Source organism: Odocoileus virginianus, chromosome 18 (genome assembly GCF_023699985.2).
Source record: "Odocoileus virginianus isolate 20LAN1187 ecotype Illinois chromosome 18, Ovbor_1.2, whole genome shotgun sequence".
Classification (NCBI taxonomy): domain Eukaryota; kingdom Metazoa; phylum Chordata; class Mammalia; order Artiodactyla; family Cervidae; genus Odocoileus; species Odocoileus virginianus.
In genome coordinates this window covers 25709448-25733198 of record NC_069691.1, presented here as the reverse complement: position 1 = coordinate 25733198, position 23751 = coordinate 25709448, and the positions used below count along the sequence as shown (strand labels likewise).

At 37.7% G+C, this 23751-nt stretch overlaps 1 protein-coding gene and 1 pseudogene across 38 annotated transcripts in view; one reads left to right on the top strand and one right to left on the bottom strand.

Moving 5' to 3' along the window:
- PTPRD (protein tyrosine phosphatase receptor type D) overlaps positions 1 to 23751 on the top strand; it is a 2322816-nt gene that overhangs the window by 1395123 nt on the left and 903942 nt on the right. The gene's annotated exons all lie outside the window — the stretch shown is intronic.
- LOC110136681 (large ribosomal subunit protein uL10 pseudogene) lies at positions 9123 to 10090 on the bottom strand (annotated as a pseudogene).

Sequence of the window (23751 nt, the reverse complement as noted above, 5' to 3'; positions counted from 1 at the left end):
TCACAGTGCCTCTGTCAGTAAAGGAAGGTAACTCTGCCCTCCTTGAGGGAAATGTGTGTTCATATGCACAAACACACACACATACACACACAGATAAACACACATGCTGCCTCTGTTTTTTTCATACTGTGTCTTATCACAGAAGTTTTAACCTGTAGTGTCTTCCAATTGATCCTCGCTATTTGAAATCCATCAAATCAATGATTAAGAGGAGTCAAAGTAGATACTTTCCCAATTCAATTTTGCAGAGCATGTACTATTAATAGGGATATCTAGGGATACAAAGAAGCTTCGATAGTCCATTGGTTTGAGAAAAGTCTGAGTTGAACAAGTTGTTAGATTCCACCCCCTATATGTATTGCACCAATGAGTTCTTTTGATATTACCTCCAAATACATCTCAAATTTGTTAACTTTTCTTCATCTTTTCTCCACCTACCTCAACCAGGTATCTCAAAGTGGTCTCTTTGAATCCATATATCTTGCTGTATTTCATTCTATACCCAGTGGCCATGAAATTTTTAATGCAATATAAATAAGACCATTCTGTCCCTCTGCCTAGACCCCTTCTAGGGTGCCCCCTTACTCTTAGATTCAAATTTTTCCTTCAGTCTTTGCCCTGACCTGCCTCTCCTAACCCTCCAACATGAACACATTATACTCTCTGTAGTCTGCCATAGTTCAGCTACCTTGACCTTCTATTGTTTCCTTGAATGTTTCAAGTTCTTTGCCACCTGAGGACTTTTATATTTGCTCTTCCCACTACCAGGAACACACTCCCTGCCCTTCTTTGCAGCACTGGGTTGTTATTATCCCCCATATCTACTGTTTAAATGCCACATTTTCAGAGATGTTGTCCCTCACAGCTCATATAAATATTTTCACTGTCCTATCCCTGATTACTCCCTAACTCATCAATGATTACTTTATAGTGAAAGGGCTTCCCTTGTGGCTCAGCTGGTAAAGAATCTGCCCACAATGCAAGAGGCCTGGGTTCAATCCCTGGGTTGGGAAAATCCCCTGGAGAAGGGAAATGCTACCCACTCCAGTATTCTGGCCTAGAGAATTCCATGGACAGTATAGTCCACGGGGTAGCAAAGAATTGGACCCAACTAAGCAAATTATCACAATTTGTAGTTACCTTGTTTATTTACTTGTTTATGACATATTTCTTCCACTAGAACATAAATATCCATTAGGCAGAGTCTTCTCTGATACTTTCATCATTGCATTTCCATTACCTAAACAAAGATTGAAAAATGGTATGTAATGAGTTGATATTTGTTGATTTAATTTTTGACAAAGTATACCAGAGAGGATACTTATGACAAATAAACCACAAAATTACAGAACTATAATTGGTAGATGAGATGTTCAACATAGCAGCTTTAAACAGGAAAGATTATCTTTGAAAGGTGATACATATTAATTAATTCAAAACAATTGCATATTTATTGTGAGCCCGACAGCATGCTAAGTACCAAGAATATGCTTTCATGAAGAATTTGCAATGTATTAAAAAGAAAAAAATATATGCAGAGTCTTTATAAAGGTTACTTGGAAATGGAATATGCAATTATATATTCAGAATGGTTATGTTACACTATTGACCAAAGTTCATATTTTCTGTAAGAAGCTTTTATAAAGTTCTGCAATCTGCATTGTCTGAAGTGGCTTCTTTCCTTTAACATAGGACTTGCTTTCCTTTATCTACAAGTTGGTCCACTTCTTAGTAGCATGCCTTCTTGGGAAAATAATACTAATAATGAAAATTTAATGGTTCATTCTTTCTTGCTTCTACCCCTCAAACTGGCAATTAATAGACAGTGAAAGGATAAAAGGGCCATACTGAGTCCAAAGTAGATGGATCCAGACTCTTCCAGTGATTTTGCTAACGCTGTTCAAAACTGGGTTCGAGTATTTCCAGTTCAGTGTCATGATTCATACCCCTCCCTCCAGAAATACACATGTGCACACGCACACAAACTCTTTGTTGTTTGATGTTTTTTTCCCACCAGTCCTTATCCACTCCCTCCATGTTGTCACAGGTGGTCTCTAAAAATAAAAATCATTTATCCTCCTGGCAAAGACCAGTTCTTATTCTCATGCAAAGATAAAATGCTCACTTTTATTGTCTCTCTCATTATGGCACATGTATCTAAACGGAATTAATAAAGTACCTACCACAGGTTTTCTTAGCTGATTGCTTACAAGTTTGAAAATGTTAATATTCAAGGACATTAAAACCAGAGTAAAAGAAATTAGATCCTTTCAAATAGGAGATATTTTAACGTGTGGTCCCATAAAATAAAATAAACATTCTAAAAAATGAAGCCTATAAACATCAGGAAGATGGATAACTTGACACCTCATTCTGCATATCTCTGTTTAATAATATTATATTTCATTTCCCGTGCTAAGAAAACAGCCATTACCCAAAGCAGCCATTCGTAAACAGGCCTTGTGAACAGATTGCATCCTTGTTGGTGGTATGATAATTGAAATAAGTTTTCCAGTCTTTTATGAGAAAATACCAGATGTATAAAATACCTATTAATCAACTCACTCACTTTTGCAAACATAAGTTTCAGTACTGATGGCTATTAAAGAATAAATTCTACATGGAAAAGAGAATTGTGAGAAAATACCAAAGAATTAGCTAAGTGATTCATCTTTGTGCTGCTTCTGAGTTGCTCCTGACTGCAGTATGGGGCAGTATAATTAAAGACCCCCTCGAGGACAGACTTAAAACATCATGCCCAGTATTTCTCCACTTTTTGTTCTAAAGGAAAACAGGGAAACGTGATTGTCAGTAAGTACGGAAACACTGTAGTCTGTCATCTAGTTTTAACCATGAATCTACTCTATTCATTGACATTTCTGATATGCTTTCCTTTTCTATCATCAGTTGAAATTGTAATATTTAGGGTTAGCATGTCACAGTGCTATTAAACCAAGTCTTTTCAAATTCTGACAGCAAAATCTTTGCACTATAATTTATGTCATCTTTTCTAATACAAATAAAGAAACAAGAGACTTTGGAGAAAGGGAAAAAAGAAAAAGAAAAGGTCATGGGAAAGAGCACAGGGAAGCTGGCCTAGAAAAAAAAATATTAAAATGCCAAAAATTTTGCCCCAAAATGTGATTGTGTATATTGGCATTTTTAGCTTAAACTGTCCAAAGCTATTTTTTCCCTCATGCAAGAGATGAAAGAAGTTGCATTCCTAGAGGAAGGTAGTTTTAGTAAACATGATTTTCTCTTTCTGTTTGAATCATGGCTTTCAATATATTCCCTTTATAGCAGTCTCTGGAGTCAAGACCATGTACCTCAGCCTCATGTTCTTAATATTCTCATATTTCAAGTTCAGGAATTTAGCTAATCGAATCTGCTTTTATTCAGACTAGTGTTCTGGGTTAAACTACTGGTTTCTTTTAGCCTTTTTCATTTTTGAGTCAAGAGGCAGATGATTTTTATCTACTTGCCCTATTTCCATGTATAACATTTATTTAAAATACATAGTTTATAATGTCATTTGAAGCTAGCTCAAGAAAATAATTTCTCTTGTTGAGTTCTCTTCTGATATCCCTTCCATTCTCTGTCTGTTAAATTCTGAGTATTTAGGGTGAATATCAGGGGACCATTTGTCACTTGAGGTCTTCTCTTTGAAAGTCGCTAAGGCATGGTCTAGCCAAGGCTAGGAGGTTGATGGTGTTTTATCTTAAACTCACTTCATGTCACTTTTCATAAGTTCATCTTTCCTAGATATTTAGTGACCTCTGACTGTCATCCTTTGGGACATGTGAGGGAGGGAGGAAGAAATTTTCTTCTACCCTTCTAGATTCTTCTGGCTGGTCTAAGAATTAAACTGATGAGAGACAGATTAACAGGAGAAAATCAAACAAAATTTAAATAACATATAAACATGGGAGAGATGCAGAAAAATTAAATAACTCACCAAAATGGCGGGAACCCTCATCTTCAGTCAGTTCAGGTGCAAAGTCAAGTCTGACTCTTTGTCTATCCAGTCAGTAATACCATCAACCATCTTATTCTCTGTTGTCCCCTTCTCATCCTGCCTTCAACCTTTCCCAGCATCAGGGTCTCTACCAGTGAGTCAGTTCTTCACATCAGGTGGCCAAAGTATTGGAGTTTCAACTTAGCATCAGTTCTTCCAATGAATATTCAGGACTGATTTCCCTCAGCTTAGGTACTGCCTTTTTAACCTCACCTTAAGTACAGCCTTTAGCTCAAGACAGTACAAAATGTTGGGGGTTTGGAACCTAAAAGGGGAGGAAGGAAATTGACATAGAAATGGAAAAGCAAAAGTTTCCTAAATGAGTGTTTGCTGAACCTTGCAGAGAAAATAGGAATCAGAAAGGAATTTTAACAGAGTCTGCTAGTTGCTGCCTGCCACACCTAGTTTATATTTTGGGGGCTCCAAAATCACTGCAGCCATGAAATTAAAAGATGTTTGCTTCTTGGAAGAAAAGTTATGACCAACCTAGACAGTATATTAAAAAGCAGAGACATTACTTTACCAAAAAAAGTCCGTCTAGTCAAAGCTATGGTTTTTCCAGTAGTCATATATGGATGTGAGAGTTGGACTATAAAATAAAGCTGAGCACTGAAGAATTGATGCTTTTGAACTGTGGTGTTGGAGAAGACTCTTGAGAGTCCCTTGGACTGCAAGGAAATCCAACCAGTCCATTCAAAAGGAAATCAGTCCTGAATATTCATTGGAAGGACTGATGTTGAAGTTGAAGCTCCAATACTTTGGCCACCTGATGTGAAGAACTGACTCATCTGAAAATATCCTAATGCTGGGAAAGATTGAAGGCAGGAGGAGAAGGGGATGACAGAAGATGAGGTGGTTGCAAGGCATCACTGACTTTATGGACATGAGTTTGAGTAAGCTCTGGGAGTTGGTGATGGACAGGAAAGCCTGGTGTGCTGTAGTCCATGGGGTCACAAAAGGTCGGACACGACTGAGTGACTGAACTGAACTGAACACCTAGTTTATTCTGTACTTTTGTAGTGAGAGCTCCTTCAATGAAACAGGTCCTCTGTCTATATTCTTAAGTCATTTAGGGGAAAGGTTAATGTTTCTTCCAAAGTCTTTTGGGCCTTGATTGTTTTCAGCTCAAAATATTCCCAAGGAAATATTTTGGAGTAGGAAGTTTTACTCCATAGACATTAAAGTCACAGATCTCTAGATCCTAAAAGTACATTACTATACAGTTCTCTGAACCTGTTTTTCTCCTCACCACCTGTTCCAAACTTACTATTTCTAAGCACTTGGTGCTTTTTGGTGATAATTATATAGAGTTTATATAACTTGACTCAGAGGGAGGCACCAATGGCAGAACCATTAAGTTTCCCAAAAACCTTATAATGAAGGTTTTTTCATTACTTTCCTAAGGATGTTAGAGCTTATGCATTGTTCAGTGAGATACTCGAGGTGGATTTCTTTCAATTTGGTTACTTAAGGTAGTCATCTACTTCAGACCAGATTAACTCAATATGTGATCCAATATTTCCATTTAAACTTCCACTTTTCTGAGGCTTCTCACTTATGTATGTAGTTACATTCATTGAGTGAGGGGGAAAAGTCAGCTGCATAATAAAAGCAAAGAATCTCTAGAAAATTGTTGTCAAGTTCCAGATGTTGGCATCATTAGTCAAAGATTTTTTTTTTAATTCTATTTTGGCATGCATGGGTATGCTAAGTCACTTCAGTCATATCCAACTCTTGTGCGACCCTGTGGACTGCAGCCTGTCAGGCTCCTCTGTCCATGGGATTCTCCAGGTGAGAATACTGGAGTGGGTTGCCAGACCCTCCTCCAGGGGATCTTCCTGACCCAGGGATTGAACCTGCATCTCTAACGTCTCCTGTATTGGCAGGCAAGTTCTTTACAACTAGCGCCAAGAAGTCTAGTTGATTAACAATGTTGTGATCATTTCAAAGAGTACTGTCAGAGAATTTTCACCAAGTCATTTTCATCTCCCCAGTCCTCAAGTGTTCTCTTCCAATCAGTGTAGAGTTTTTAACAGTTCAGTGCTTGAGATTGAGTAAGAAAGCCACAAAATCCTTGAAAATCAAGGATTTTAGAATCATCTAGTGGAAATAGATGGGACTTAACTAAATGGTCCTTTCTCATACTCACCACAGGAGATTCTAAAAAGCTTTCCCTAACTGTTGAGAATCACTCTTATGATTAACAAAGTCCATAAACTTTTTGGAAAATTGGACATTTTTAAAAATTATGTAGTGACTTATATTCTCCATCTCCAAAGAAATTAATTTATACACCAAAAATTGGAAACAATTTTAAAAATTCACAGATACTCCTCTCCTGAGGTGTCGGTGCTTCTAATGGTCTGATTACAGTATATCTGGTTGAGATTGCTGCTATATAATATAAAACCATTACTTACAGCCACAGGTTTTATTGTTACTCTGCCGTTGTACAGTCATTGACAGTTTGTTAAGAAACATTTTAGAAAAGGTAAGTTAGAAATCCCCAAATTATACTTATTGACTATTAAAATGCTTAAATTATCATATTTTCAATATAATTCTGACCTCTTAATGCTATTCAAGTATAAGCTATTATTACTGATTTTAAAATATGACATCACTGCAACCTGAGGCTTAACAGCTTTTGCAAAAAACAGCATCCTCAACTGCTGATATTTGTCTTCTTTTTTAATAGAAGCCTGCAATGAATTAAATGAAAAACTAACCAGAACAGCAATACTGATTACTAACCATAATAGCCAGCTTCAAATGTGTATCCTGGGGTTTCAGATGATGTCATAAACTACTACTGCAAATTTAATAGTATTGTTGCCTGGAAGCTAAGCTATTATAGTATGTTTAATTTCACTAAGATGTAAATTACAAGCTTCAGCCTTGAGTAGTAGTATTGGCTACTGTCACTTTCAGTTCTTATTTTTGCAGCTGTCAGGCATTGTAATGTTTATGGCTGTTTTGTTTATCTAGTAGCCTGTTGTAGCTATTATTTTAAATATATATACATATATGCATGTTGTGTATATATAAGTTAAAAATATATATTAATTTGCTCATACTCTGCATTACTCTTTAGATTCTTTCACAACCACTATTGCTAAAAGTCGTTATTTTAAGTGAGAATGAAAGCTCCTATATTAGTCTTGCCTGTGCTTTTTTCATTATAAAGTCCCTATTTCAAAGAGGATCAGTTCAGAAAACTCTTCTTTAGACTGCCTGTCCTGAACATCCCTACTAATATGGATAAACTTTACACCTTCTTTTCCCTGGCACAGAGATTATTAAATATTATGTATAAAAATCTTATTTTTGTATCTTTCTATCACTCTTAAAATTAAGGTGCAATTGATTTAATGAATAAAAGCTTGGGCTTGAAAAAAATGAAAACCAGATCTTCATTCTCCAAATCATATCTCATACAGTTTATCCAACTACCATATTCTCAATATGTAAAATGGAAACGCAACTATATATTATCTATAATTTCCTGGCCATATAAAGAAGTTTCACTTCTTTTCTTTCTTCTCCTCAGATTTCTCCATAGTATCTGGAATCCTTTACAAAATCACATAACTCCCCTAGAATTTTATTTTTGACCCACTCAAAGAGATTTTACTAGGGCATCTCCAGGTGTCCTTTTCTTTTATCCAGGTGTCCTTTTAATATGACAACATATGGCCCACAATTGAAACATCAATAAATTTCTTTTGGATATTTTATATACATTCAATGCATTATAAGGGAGAGAGAGACTGACAGAGTTGAACTGTGTTATCTTGGAGAGTTGGGGTAAAAGTAAGGAGCCTTGTTTGTTCTTGGGATGGTAAATAAAACACTTGATCCTGAGGGGGAAATAAATATAGTAGACCCACTGACTGTAGAAGGCTACAAAAGTTAGAGAGAAAGAAATTTGAGGATTTATCTTATAAATGGAGAGGCAGTTTGGTCTTCTGTATTCAGGCTCTTTGTAAGAGGACAGGGAAATTGTCAATTTCATATAAGGGGATGGAATTTGATAGTGTCATTTTATCCATCTTTGGGATTCTTGGAATTAATCAGGACATTGTTATTTCCCTTACAGCATCTTGTAATACAAAGAACCTAGGCTGGAACACAAGAAATCTGGGTTCTAGTCTCAGGACTGTCAGTCATTGGTTGAAATATTTTTGCAAGCCATTTTCATTCTTGTTCTCTTGATAAAAATGATGAATTTTTATAAGGTCAGTGTTTGGAATTAGATTAGAAAAACATGAATCACTTAGGCAAGAATGTTAGAATCATCTGCAGAAAAAAATAAAATAGAAAAAAAGAAAAAAGGAAAAGAACAAAGAAAGGTAAGAGCCTGAATGCAGATATTCTCAGAAGAGAAAGTGAGAGGTGAATGTAAGGGAAGCGAGAGGGGGAATAATATGATTTGGGGTATATTTTCAAGGGGTCTTTCAGTTGTATTTTTTCAGGGATGGTCTGAAAGTCTTGAGATCTTTATAATTTCAAAGGTTAGCAATGTTATTGTCACTCTTTCTGGTTTTCTTAGAACCAAGCAGCAAAGGAGTTGAATTTTAGTCTTTGGCTTTATGATTTATTTCCAGAGTCACTGGGCACAAGTTGCCTTTCTTCTAATTTTTTCCTCACTGTCAACAATGAAGATATTAATTGGGTGAAGTCTGAGATTCCTTCCTACTGTTTTGGTTTTAATTTGTTTTTTAATTGAAGGACAATTACTTTACAGAATTGTGTTGGTTTCTGCCAAACATCAACATGAATCAGTCACAGGTATACATATGTCCCCTCACTCTTGAACCTCCCTCCCACCTCCCTCCCATCCCATCCCTCTAGGTTGTTACTGATCCCCAGTTTGAGTTTCCTGAGTCAAACAGCAAATTCCCACTGGCTATCTATTTTACATATGGTAATGTAAGTTTCCTTGTTTTAAAGTTCAAGGCATTGTGTTCTTGCCTTGAGGGACTTTGCTCCTGGCAAGAACCTTTGTAAGGCTCCGTGGTTTATTTTATTTATTTATTTAAGATAAGTAAGTCTTTATTTTCTCATTTCACAAATAATGCTGGCTGGGTTGGCTGCTTTTTGGTGGTTAGTCAAAGAGACCGAATCCCATATCCTCGTCCGGCTCCTCCTTTGCTTCAACCTGGGCTGGGGCTGCGGTGGCCGCAGCAGGGGCCGCCCCGGGGTGGGCAGCAGCCACAAATGTGGATGGATCAGCCAAGAAGGCCTTGACCTTTTCAGCAAGCGGGAAGGTGTAATCAGTCTCCACAGACAAAGCCACGACCCACTCGTACCCACTGATGTTAGAATGGGGTACAGATGCAACAGTCGGGTAACCAATCTGCAGGCATACGCTGGCAACATTGCAGACACCCTGCAGGAGGCGGGAATGCAGTTTCCTCTGTGATGTCAAGCACTTCAGGGTTGCAGATGCTGCCATTGTCAAACACCTACTGGATGACCAGCCCCAAGGAGAAGGGGGAGATATTCAGCATGTTCAGCAGCGTGGCTTCGCTGGCACCCACCTTGTCTCCGGTCTTAATCAGCTGCACATCGCTCAGCATTTCAATGGTGCCCCTGGAGGTCATAGCGGTGATGCCCAAAACCTGGAAGAAGGAGATCTTCTCGGGCCCCAGACTAGTGTTCTGGGCCGGTACTGTGAATCTTCGCATGGTGCTATGGCGCCAGCACAGGCGGCAGCTGGCACCTTCTTGGCCAGCAGCATGTCCCTGATCTCAGTGAGGTCCTCCTTGCTGAACACGAAGCCCACGTTACCCCGGATGTGAGGCAACAGTTTCTCCAAAGCTGGGTTGTTTTCCAGATGCCCTCGTATGGCCTTGCGCATCATCGTGTTCTTGCCCATCAGCACCACAGCCTTTCAGCAGAGGGACATGTGGATCTGCTGCATCTGCTTGGAGCCCGCGTTGTCTGCTCCCACAATGAAGCATTTTGGATAATCATCCAGAAGTTGGATGATCTTAAGGAAGTAGTTGGACTTCCAGGCCACCCTGTCTTCCCGGGGCATCACGACGGTGCATCAGGGATTGCCACGCAGGGTTTAAATACGACGTCACTCACACAAGGACGCCTGGTGAGAGAGGGGCTCAGCAGTTTAAAGACTAAAGTTGTTGACCCACCTTCCTGGAAGCTTAGGTACAAAGGTCACTGAAACAGAGGTTTGGGCTAGCTCTCTGAAGCATGGAGTCAAACACGAGAGTGCAGACCAACAGAGAAAGTTTGGGCCAGACAAGCAGGGTGTTGGTTTTTCTAACTAAAGACCTTTAATAGCAAACTGAACTATTTTCTAGATACAGTCTACCTTCTGCCCAAAGCAATAGCTTTCACTGTAGAGTAAATGTGTATGTCTCATTACTCACATATGTAACACTTTGTTAATTTAGCAAATATTTTGAGAGCATCTTTCATAAGCCAAGGATTGTTCTAGGTACAGGGTTTATAGTCAGGAGCAAAATGAATGAAGTCTATGCCCTCATGGCTATTTTTCTTCTAATAGGAGACAAGTGGGTTACATTTCACAATCATGTTTCCCCTATTACAAACCTTTAAGTTGGTGGTGGTTTACAATGTTTTTTAGTATTTGTGCCAGACTAATTATTATTTGTGCCAGACTAATTCCCTTCAAACTAATTATTCCGCCTTCGCTTTATAAACCTATCAGTGCTAGGCGACAGTGTGGTCCAACCACTCCATTTATATGACTGCTTGCAGGACAGGAGAGATAGTTAACTCATGTTACATACCTTCTCTTTGTTAGAATCACACTGTGAGTTTTCAGAGCCAGTGAGATCACTTGCAGGTTGGATCATTGTCATTTTATTGAAAATAGATAGTGATCCTTTGGATATACAAAGATATTTTCATTATCCTTACCTCTCTTCAGTTGAGTTTATAAGTAGGCGTTAAAAACTGAATATCTTCCAGTCAGCTTAAAAGGCAAATGGCTTTTAAGAAAAATGATTGATATAGATGAAGTCAGCAATACTGAGATCAAAATTGAAACAAAATCATCACTGTAATCAAAGCAAATATAGTTTTATTCTCCTTGAAAACCTAAAAGCGAATTAATGCCCCAGTGGCACTGAACTATAGATGTTCATTGTTTTCCTCCCATGGCTGTTTGCAAACAGCAAAATCTTGTCTGTATTTGACTTGATTTCTGTTTATTTATTGTGCTCAGTGCAGTTGTTAGTTATCTGCTTGAATTTTCTTCTTTACGAGCCAGGAAAGCTCATTTATATCATGGATGCATCAGAAAGAGATCTTTGTCAGAGTTTTACAACCAATTTCTAAGTAATGAATATTGTAGAGTAGATATAAAACAGCAATAAATCCAAAATATTCTAACAGCCATGGAAAGTGGAGATATTATATTGTTGAGAACATTTGGTAGCTAGGGAGTCTACAGATAGAGGGATTCAAATTTAGGACCTGTATACATGAACGCAGGGTGAATGGAGTAAGAGTGTGCAGGGTTTTATAAGACTGTTATAAAAAGAAGTGAATTATTTTCAAATGTTTGCATGCCTCTTCCATTGAGATTTATCCAACAAGAAACATGTGCTGATATTTCTGCTAAATCACTTCTAAGACTTCCAGATGTTCATCATGAATGTTATTGAAACCAACTCCAAATCCTCTTGATCTTTGGGATTCTGTCCTTTCACTATCAAAAGTTATATAAACTGACAGATAATTTATGTCAGAAATGAAAAAGAATCTTCCATTTGGCCATCCTTACATGTTAAAAATATATCTATCCACAAATAATTCAATTTATTATAAATAAAACTGTAATACTTTGTTAGGTAGCAAACAAAAAGCAGCAATACAGAGTTCCTCACTACATGAATTTATTTCTACAACCAATCTCATTTCTTTTGTTCGAAGTCACCAAATTTCTGCTAATTTGTATGGCAGTCCTGAAAAACAAGTATAGCATGAATTCTATCAATCACTGAACCTCAGTACAACTAAGACCATTTCATGAGAAGGAAAGAGAACTGTTAAGATTGCAGTTCCTCATCCAGAATTATTCAAATGATTTCTTATTGCTTCGGCATAAATTGGAGTTTACTCCAGTAGACTGTAAACCCAAGTGAAATATCAAACATATTAAAAGTCAAACTGAAGCAGTTTGAGAGAGATTTAGGTAAGAAAATAAATAAGGATATATACATACCTTTTTTTTTTCCCCAAAACACATATAATCAAGCTAAAAAATATGATCCATTAGATAATGAATGTGAACTTTTTATGTAGCTAATTTTAGTAAGAGTAATTATTGTGTATTAATGAATAAAATAACATTTCATCAATAATTCCCAGACTCAATGTTGGCAACTTAGAACTTTAAAAAGTAGCCAGTGAAGAAGACTTAAATTTTTCAATTAATATGCTTATACTGAAGCTCACAGAATTCACATATACCTTAGATCCTTAGGGGGAAAAATCAGATATCATGCCTTTGACTCTCTGAGAGCATTTATCCTGGGAGAAAGCACACCTAAATACCGATAAGTGAATATGTACTTCAAAAATTAAAATAAGTATGAGTTCTCATGTTGCAGCTGGACATTCCTGAAACTCTCTTGGCCTTACTTTGCAAATTTTGTGATAGTTCTTTTTAGAAATTTCAAAGTTCTTTTACTTTTCTTCCATTCCCTAAATCTGGTCTTATTTGATAGTCATATTATTCCAAATATTCTTATTTTGTGGAATGTTTTTAGATTTAATTTCCAAATGATTTTCAGATTTGTTTTTAATGCCTTTCTTTTTTTAAACAATAGTGCCCCCTAAGAAAAATGTGGCACCATATGAAATACCTCTAAATCCAGATTTTGAGTCAAGCAAGGACTCCCATAGCAAAATTAGCTGCTAAGATAAAACATTCCACTAAAGTAGAGGGTGAATGGCATTGTACAGCTTGTGAAAGCAACAGACAAGTTAGATTGATGGTTTCTGGTGAAGACATTCTCTATAGAACATTGTATTTCATTGGGGAAAAGAAGACAATGAAATAGCATCAAAGTGGCTCTAGTCATGGTTGAGACAGTAGCAACATCTAGATCTAAGGTGTTCCAAAGACATGGTAAACAATATTTCTGAAGAAGTCTCTCAAACTATCTATTTTTTAAAACATTTTATCCAACAATTACTTTTTGAGTATTTAAAATGTATGCAGTACCCCCATTATGCTATTTATTGATATGTAGATGAATAAGGCACCCTTCTTACCTCATAGAACTCGGCCCTGTGTGGAGAAAGACAAAATAAATAAATATAGTAATATGGCGTGAGAAAATCTATAACGACAGAATACTCAAGACATAATATTTTTCCAAAAGAAAATGCATTCACCCACTGTTTAGTTCACAGAGACACAGGTCCTCAGGCTAGCTCTTAAAAATTAATAGTAGCCATTCTCAAAATGAAGAGGGAAGAAAAAGAGTTACCAGAAGGCAGGAATAGTGTGGGGTTTCCCCAGTGGCTCAGCGTAAAGAATCTGCCTGCAATGCAGAGTCATAGGAGATGCAGGTTCGATCTCGGGTCAGGAAGATCCCCTGCAGGAGAGCATGGCAACCCACTCCAATATACTTGCCAGGAGAATCCCATGGACAGAGGAGCCTGGTGGGCTACAGTCCGTAGTTTTGCAGAGTCAGACACAACTGAAGCGACCTAGCACACACACATAGGAATAGCATATGTCAAGCCATAGAGCTGTGAAATTTGCTAGCAAGTAGTTGTTCACACCTGGGGATGTGTAAACATGTACTAGGATAGTGGGGAGATATTGCTAGGAAAGTAGGCAAAAGTCAAGCCTTGAGAGAACTTTACACCATGGAAAGAATGTTAACTTTACCTTGTGAGTCATAGAGAGTCACTGGGGGGTCCTTTTACGTGCTACGAGATTCAGGTGCTTATCCCTCTCAGGGAAATGCTCAGTGGGCTTCCTGATATGAATCTGAAATGGAATCATAACCCTGCAATCCATGGTTGGCAACATCCCTGTTACAGGGCTCCACATCTTAGCCCTCAACCCCAGATCTGGCACTTCGACTTCCTGATCCTGAATTTCTTTCTTTTCCTATCACAAATACTCTAAGGGATGAAATAGGATATCAGAGGTCTTTAGACATGGTGAGGCAATAGAGGGGATCAATTTCAGTGCTGTTCACTCTTAAACTGATCCACACTTCCTAAACAGGAAGGCTGAGTTCTCTCTTGTTTTCCTGAGTTTGCATCGACATGTGATCCAAAAATAAAAATCAGTGACTTAGATAGATAGACAGACAGACTCTTTATAAGGCTGCCGCATCAGAATGCACTGGATGATGATCATTTGGGGACTTGCTTTATTGCCAATTATGTGTTTGTTGTTATTGTTATTTTTAACTTTGCTTTTACTCTTATTGAATTTTTTTTTTAAGTTTTGGGTGTGTGTGTGCATGCTCTCAGTCATGTCTGACTCACTGAGATCCCACGAACTATAGCCTGCCAGGAAACTCTCTTCATGGGATTTTCCAGACATCACATTTCCCTAAATGAGAAATTCCCAAAACCCAGAGGTTCATGAGCCAACCCAAGAGACAGGCCTTATTTTCTGAGTTTGAAATGCAAATCATGTTACCACCTCAGTGCATATTAGACTTTAAATAAAGTGGAGGAAAATGAATATCATGTCTCCACCTGCTGTTTGAAGAGATACTGGGTCATGCATGTTAACCTTCGGTCAGTTGGGAGTATTTGTTAAAATCTGGAGACTTGAGAAACATGATTTATGGCAGAGGGTTCGCATTCCTCATCTGACCTAATTATAGCAGCTTGTGGTCAAAATGGCTGAGTTATACCCTCTGAGAGATTTACTGGGCTAAATAAGGTTGGACAGGTATTAGTATTTATATGCAAACCATTCAAGCAATACATACACTCCTTCACAGGTGAGGTGTTCTTACTTTGGGGTCAGAAAGCTCTATTAGCATTAATATGTGATGGGTGAAAACACCCCTCCAGGGAAGAGAAAAATATGAAGCCACACATGCACACACTTTTGACCAATGCCCTAGAGCTTTCTGTAATTCTAAGGATGTCAGCTTAGCACTGTGACCATGTATTGAAGAATCTGTTTATATAGCTGTTAACAGTGTGTTCGGAAGTTCTGAGAGGAGGCAAGTTGCAAGGCATGCAGCTTTTTGCCTTTATTGGTCATGATAAAAATGACTACCTTAACTGAACTATAGTTGTTCAAATAATACTTAAAGTGAATATAGAGCATTTAGACTTTTTTTTCATGTTTTGCTCAATTTCTGCCTATTTATCCATTTTTATTGAGACAAAAAGTGCTTTAAATGCATAAGAACTATAATTCAGTTACCTGAGACTATGGAGTTTAAAAGAATATTTGATCCTTTCTGGTGACGCTCCTAGTTCACTCCTTTACCTTAAGAAGATCTGTGTAAATTCATGACCTTCAAACAAAAAATGCAACAGAGGGCTCTCTAAATTTGCCTTTTCTGCGACAAAGGCAGTGACAGAAGACCACAGTGGAGGACCTCTCTATGAAGCATGCAGAACAGAAATTTTAATAATTGATTCTAATCATTAAATTTGGACAATGCAGGGAAGAGAAGAGAAAACTAGAGGTGGGCAGAGACAGAAAGGCACTCCAAGTAATTTTAGGTGGTGTGATAGGCAGACTATTTTTTTCTTTGACCTGGGCAATATTTTTTGAAAACCAAATTGGTAGTCAAAGCATGGAAATCAGGAAATTTACTCACAGAAATCTTGCTTTGGGATTCCCATGATCTGATAATATGGATTCTGTGGATTTGTGATACAATAGGCCATCCTGATAGCCCAATTGGTAAAAAAAAAAAAAAAAAAAAAAAAACCCATCTGTAATGCAAGAGACTCTGGTTTGATTCCTGGGTTGGGAAGATCTGCTAGAGAAGGGATAGGCTACCCACTCCAGTATTCTTGGGCTTCCCTTGTGGCTCAGCTGGTAAGGAATCCACCTGCAATGTAGGAGACCTGGGTTTGATCCCTGGGTTGGGATGATCGCCTGGAGAAGGGAAAGGCTACCCACTCCACTCTTTGGGCCTGGAGAATTCCAAGGGTTTGCAGAGTCAGACACAACTGAGTGACTTTCATTTTCACTTTCTTTCAGGCCATCCAGGGCTGAGTGCTTCATGCTATTGTTGTCCAGTCGCTCAGTCATGTCCGACTCTCTGTGACCCCGTGGACTGCACTATGGCAGGCTTCCCTGTCCTTCACCATCTCCAGAGCTTATTCAAACTCTTGTCCATTGAGTCGGTGATGCCATCCAACCATCTCATCCTCTGCCACCCCTTCTCCTCCTGCCCTCAATCTTTCCCAGCATCAGGGTCTTTTCCAATGAGTCTGCTCTTTGCATCAGGTGGCCAGAGTATTGGAGCTTCAGCTTCATCATCAGTCCTTCCAGTGAATTTTCAGGGTTGATTTCCTTTAGGATTGATTCCTTTAGGTTGATCTCCTTGCTGTCCAAGGGACTCTCAAGAGTCTTCTCCAGCACCACAGTTCAAAAGCATCAATTCTTTGGTACTCAGCCTTTTTAATAGTGCAGCCCTCACATTCATACATGACTACTAGAAAAACCATAGCTTTGACTACACGGACCTTTGGAAGCAAAGTAATGTCTCTGCTACTTAATAAGCTGTCTAAGTTTGCCATTATTTTTCTTCCAAGGAGCAAGTGTCTTTCAATTTCATGGCTGCAGTAACTGTCTATAGTCATTTTGAAACCTAAGAAAATAAAGCCTGTCACTGTTTCCATTGTTTCCCCATCTGTTGGCCATAAAGTGATGGGACCAGATGCCATGATCTTTGTTTTTTGTATGTAGAGTTTTAAGACAGTTTTTTCACTTTAGAATTTCTCTTCCATTATCCTAGATCCCACCTGAGCTGTTTTACTTGTTTGTGTTAATTTGCCATCGTCCCTGAAGGCATTTAAATTGTGATATCTGAAGGAATTGTGTCTTTTTATTTACAACATCCAAAGGTCACTATTATATTTTAAGGATGATAAGAGATGGAACATTCCCAGTCTACAGGCCATGACTTCAATGGTGAATAGGACTATTTGATACTGAATCTGTATAGCCTAAGAATCTTCCTCAACACAGATCACCATATAACCACTAATAATCTGAGATTAACATAAAATTAGCTCTATCTGTTATCCTGTGTATAGAACCAAATTAAAATATTAGTGGCATTGACCATCAGCTGGATATGAACTAATATCAGTCTCTTCTAGTTCTTACTAGCTGTTGCCTTATTGTTAGAAAATTTGAGGCAACTTGTAAGATCATTTTTAAAAAGATAATTTAAAATGTTATGAAATGTAACTTCAATGTGTTAAAAAAAATCATTCTGGAGCTCATTCATTCCACCATATATTCAACACTTACTCAACACCTACAGTGTCCCACAAAGGGTAGAAATATAATAATGAAGACACTGCCCACCCTCAAGAACTGTCTTTAATAGGAGGTCAAAGAGAGTTAATATCAGTTCAGTTCAGTCACTCAGTTGTGTCCAACTCTTTGTGAACCCATGGACTGCAGCACACCAGGCTTCCCTGTCCATCACCAACTACCTGAGCTTGCTCAAACTCATGCCCATCAACTTGGTGATCCATCCAACCATCTCATTCTCTGTTGTTCCCTTCTCCTCCTGCCTTCAATCTTTCCCAGCATCAGAGTATTTTCCAATGAGTCGGTTCTTCACATCAGGTGGCCAATGTATTGGAGTTTCAGCTTCAGCATCAGTCCTTCCAATGAATATTCAGGACTGACTTCCTTTAGGATGGACTGGTTTGATCTCCTTTCAGTCCAAGGGACTCTCAAGAGTCTTCTCCAACACCACAGTTCAAAAGCCTTAATTCTTCAGCTCTCAGCTTTCTTTCACATCCATGCATGACTACTGGAAAAACCATAGCTTTGACAATATGGACCTTTGGAGGCAAAGTAGTCTCTGCTTTTTAATATGCTGTCTAAGTTTGTCATAACTTTTCTTCCAAGGAGCAAGTGTCTTTTAATTTCATGGCTGCAGTTACCATCTGCAGTGATTTTGGAGCCCAAGAAAATAAAGTCTCTGTTCCCATTGTTTCCCCATCTATTTGCCATGAAGTGATGGGACCAGATGCCATGAGATAATAAAAATAATTGCAAAATAAAGAGGAATAAGTGAGATAGAGATGCAAATAAAATGGATGGCAGTGGTTCTCAAATTTCAGTGTACATAAGCATCATTTTGAATACTTGTAAAAATTTAGCTGTCCTCATTGACTATGATTAGGAAGATCCACAATGCATCTCTGATATCTGTATTTTTAACCAGTGACAAAGAACTATGATTGTGTGGGATTTAAGAATCAGTAGGGTTGACTTCAAGCTGGAGAAGAGACTTCCTAGAAGAGACATGTTTTGAGTTGGGCCTTGCACTGGAGAGGATGTGGCCATGAAAAGTTAAAGCAGGGGCATTCCAGGCAGAGAAATTAGGAGCTATATATAGAAAGGAATTAAAGATTCATTTTGGTCGATGCATATTCACAGATTCTGAGTGCCAACTGTATTGCTTATACTACATCATTTTATACATGGGACTTGAGCATCTACAGATTTTGGTATTTGAGGGTACTTCTGGATCCAATCCTCTCCAGATACCAAAAGGCAACGGCATATTGATGATAAATATTTAAAACTATACAAAGGGCTTTATGAAAATACAAAGTTACACATATTAATAATGCAATTCATTGGTTAGTGTATCTATGTTTGTTTAGAAAGAACTTACATTATGAAACTTCCAGAATAAATATCAAAAAGTAGCAAACTGCCTCATATTTTACCACAGTGATCTTTTGACAATTGATAGAAACCTGTAATTATAACCTTTCTAATAGTGAATCCATTAGACTTTAGTAACATTGAACTAGATTTTACAAGTCAGATATTAGAATATTGTTGGCTTGAGTGGAACAACAAACCATGGAAAATTCTTATGAGATGGGAATACCAGACTATCTGATCTGCCTCTTGAGAAATCTGTATGCAGGTCAGGAAGCAACAGTTAGAACTGGACATGGAACAACAGACTGGTTCCAAATCAGGAAAGGAGTACATCAAGGCTGTATATTGTCACCCTGCTTATTTAACTTATATGCAGAGTACATCATGAGAAATGCTGGGCTGGATGAAGAACAAGCTAGAATCAAGATTGCCAGTAGAAATATCAATAACCTCAAATATGCAGATGATACCACCCTTATGGCAGAAAGTGAAGAAGAACTAAAGAGCCTTTTGATGAAAGTGAAAGAGGAGAGTGAAAAAAGTTGGCTTAAAACTCAACATTCAGAAAACTAAGATCATGGCATCCGGTCCCATCACTTCATGGCAAATAGATGGGGGAACAGTGGAAACAGTGGCAGACTTTATTTGGGGGGGCTCCAAAATCACAGCAGTTGGTGATTGCAGCCATGAAATTAAAAGACGCTTACTCCTTGGAAGAAAATTTATGACGAGTCTAGATAGCATATTAAAAAGCAGAGACATTATTTTGCCAACAAAGTTCCATCTAGTCAAGGCTATGGTTTTTCCAGTAGTCATGTATGGAAGTGAGAGTTGGACTATAAAGAAAGCTGAGCACTGAAGAATTGATACTTTTGAACTGTGGTGTTGGAGAAGACTCTTGAGAGTCCCTTGGACTTCAAGGAGCTCCAACCAGTCCATCCTAAAGGAAATCAGTCCTGAATATTCATTGGCAAGACTGATGCTGAAGCTGAAACTCCAACACTTTGGCCGTTTGATATGAAGAACTGACATTTGAAAACACCCTGATGCTGGAAAAGATTGAAGGTGTAAGGAGAAGGGGATGACAGAGGATGAGGTGGTTGGATGGCATCACTAACTCGATGGACATGAGTTTGAGTAAACTCCAGCAATTGGTGATAGACAGGGAGGCCTGGCATGCTGCAGGGCATAGGGTTGCAAAAAGTCGGACATGACTGAGCGACTGAACTGAACTAACCTAACTGGCTTGAATGGAAATGTTTGTGATGATGGCACATAACAGAAGATTCATAGTTCTTTAGTATTTGAGTGTTCTAATACTTGATAGTTCTCATTTCATGTGATTCAAAGACAACAGTTGATGTTCCACAAGTTATCTTTAATAGTTGATTTTGTGCATCTCTACTAGAAACTCTTTTCAGTAGCTTAAAGGATAAGTGGCCATAATGCACTCTATGTGCTAGAGAACATAGTTTTGCAAGCTCAGCATACAAAAGGGTCTTCAATCTATGTATTCTACAGAGCAACTTTTGTCCTACTGTACAATAAAATATAGGTAAATAATGACATTGCCAGAAAAATATACTTTTTTGAAAAAGTGTGAAATAAAATTGTAAAGAGTGTGAAATAACAAAAAGCAGATGCATCTTTGGACAGTCACATGTTATTCTGCATATCACCATTTTTCTTGACAGACACCATGAGAAAAGAGAGTGGTAATAGCCTGATTATCAGAAAAGGGAAGTACTTTCAGATTTCATCTAAGTTTCATACTATGACTCTTCTCTAGACTTTATTAACATAGATAGCAAGTAACAAAAATGATATAGAGAATAAATAAAATAGCCAACTTGAGTACATAACTAATTATATGTACTGTACAGAATATTGTTGTTTGGGAAACTAGATAATTTTCAAAATGCTAAGTAGTACTTAAATGGGAAGCCTTGCTATTTTAATTATATAAAATTGTATAATTTGTATATATAAATATATTAAGTAAAATACATACTTTGAATATACAAATACTAAAATACAAATGTTTTAAACACCTCATTCTACCATTTATTGTATCACTTCTCAGGAGTTCTATTTGTCAAATTCCTAGATACATACAAAATCTACTTTGTCATCAATAATATACTCTAAGTAGTCATTCATGAAAATGTATTGCATTGCTAATTTGGCTCTTCCAACCAGGCAGTACAGTATACTTTGGGGTTAAGTTCAGAGAGGGTAAGGGGTAGAGTTCTTTTTGTGTGTTTAAGTACCTTTCATTAACATTTGTACTGAAACCATCTTTTTTACTCATTCTCTCTCCTGTATGTAACAGAGAGTAGAGAAATAAGCCTGTCACCAGAACAACTAGAAAACCAGGCATTTTAACTATGTCCCTAACTTGTTAGATCACCACCACCTACCTCATTGATAAGAATCTAGGAGATAGGATTTTCAAATTTCACCTCTCCTAGTAGATTAAGCAAGTGTGAGATTGGCTTTTTGAAGTATTCACATTTGGGGCTGAACACTATAACGTGATAAACATCTGTTTGCCTTAGTTCACAAGATTAAGTTGTTTGGTAGTGGGTTGTTTTTAATTAGATTATCCAACAAAAGATGGTAATCTCAAGCTAAATTTCCCTAGTCAGAATATTTTTTAAAAGAAAAGATATAGATTTATCCCTTTAGTATTTTTAGCCAGCTGATTATAGCATCTCTTAGTTAGTTATGATTTAACATGCAACATAGATAAATATATTACTGTTGCTTGAGTGAGATTTTTATTTATAAGCACATTTTTTAATAAACTAAAGTAAATCTCAAAGATTCTAACATTTTCTAATTGTTCTCCATTCTAGTTATGTTAATTCAAATGTCTCTTATTTTCATATTTAATGTTATTATCAGTGTTTTAACCAAACATGAGGTATCAATATAATTATAAAAATTTGCCCCCACATCTCATGCTCCCTCTCATTTCTGTAACCTTATTGGCATGTGTAAATTCTGTTCCTTTCAAATCAATCAGTCAAGACATGACAAGTTAAAGACTTAAGTCATTTTTTTTGGCCTGCCTACCTATGTCTGTCTCTCTTAATGTAGTGTCATTTACTTTGGGGGAATTGCTTCTCTCTGTCAGGTTTAATTTTGGTATATGAGTAAACCCAGGTATTTACGAACCATGATAGTAGCCAAAGGAGTCATATTCTTTTTCTCACTATTCTGGTACAGCCAAGAGGGGATACACGAACTAAGCCTAGCGGATCAAATATTGTGTTCACTGGGCTTTGCATTTGGGTGGGAGATGCAGTAACAGAAGAAAAGATTACAGATTACTTGTCACAGCAGGAATAACCTGACCAGACTTTCTTCTCTGAGCCATTGCTATTCTTCCTATTCTCATCTTACATGGTTTCCTATCTCCAGTAAATATCTGATCCTTCAGTAGCCTTCCAATAATTTGTCTCTGGCTTAAATCAGAGAGACACTTGCTTGAAATGCAAAAAAGAGTCAGGACTATAACCTTTCAGTTATAGGCTAATTCTTTGTTTTATCCAATTTAAGTAAGCATATTAAAAAAAAAGATAGCCCCTTCAAGTTGGATAAGTCAATTTTTTAAAAAATTGTTGCAGTTAAACCAAGAGTATAGAATTGAAATGTGGAATAATTCTACTGGAAAAATTGTGTGGGATATGAGTGTTATGGGGGGGGGAAGCCAATCCATGTTAACATTTCACTCCTAGGGTTGACCATTTACATTACAGAATCATTTCTATCAAGAAGGAATGATATGTTTGTGATTAAAGAACAGTATTGCATTTAAAGATAAAACCCTTCATGCTCTCTCCTGAAAAAGCATGGGTGATAATGTACACATATAAAGCTATCTTCTCTTTGTATGCTTTTCGTATACTGTTTGTGGAGACAGCATATTAGAACTCTTTTTTGTTGATTAGTAATGTCAGGTTCAGCTCAGTTCAGTTGCTCAGTCATGTCAGACTCTTTACAACCACATGGACTTCCCTGTCCATCACCAAATCTCGAAGCTTGCTCAAACTCGTGTCCACTGACTTGGTGATGCCATCCAACCATCTCATCCTCTGTTGCCCCTTTCTCCTCCTGCCTTCAATCTTTCCCAGCATCAGGGTCTCTTCTAATGAGTCAGTTCTTCACATCAGGTGGCCAAATTATTGGAACTTCAGCATCAGTCCTTCCAATGAATATTCAGGACTGATGCCCTTTATGATTGACTGGTTTGATCTCCCTGCAGTCCAAGGGACTCTCAAGTCTTCTCCAACACCACAGTTCAAAAGCATCAATTCTTCAGCACTCAGCTTTCTTTAGGGTCCAACTCTCACATCCATACATGACTACTGGAAAAACCACAGGTTTGACTAGACAGACCTTTGGAGGCAAAGTAATGTCTCTGCTTTTTAATATGCTGTCTAGGTTTGTCATAGTTTTTTTTCTAAGGAGCAATTCAGGTTAATTAGCTTTAATTAACAGGTTAATTATAAAAGGAGCTTCTCAGGTGGCACTAGTTGTAAAGAACTTGCCTGCCAATGCAGGAGATGTAAGAGATGTGGATTCAATCCCTGGGTTGGGAAGATGCCCTGGAGGAAGACATGGCAACCCACTCCAGTGTCCTTGCTTAGAGCATCCCATGGATAGAGGATCCTGGTGGGCTACAGTCCATGGAGTCACAAAGAATCAGACATGGCTGAAGCAACTTAACACACATGCAAGAAACAAAAAGGAAAGGTAGGAAAAGGGAAATGTATACTTTATGAGTGATGTCTATGAACAGGTTGCTCTGTTAGGCATTTGAGACACATTATAACATTTAATTTTCATAGTAACTCAGTTATGT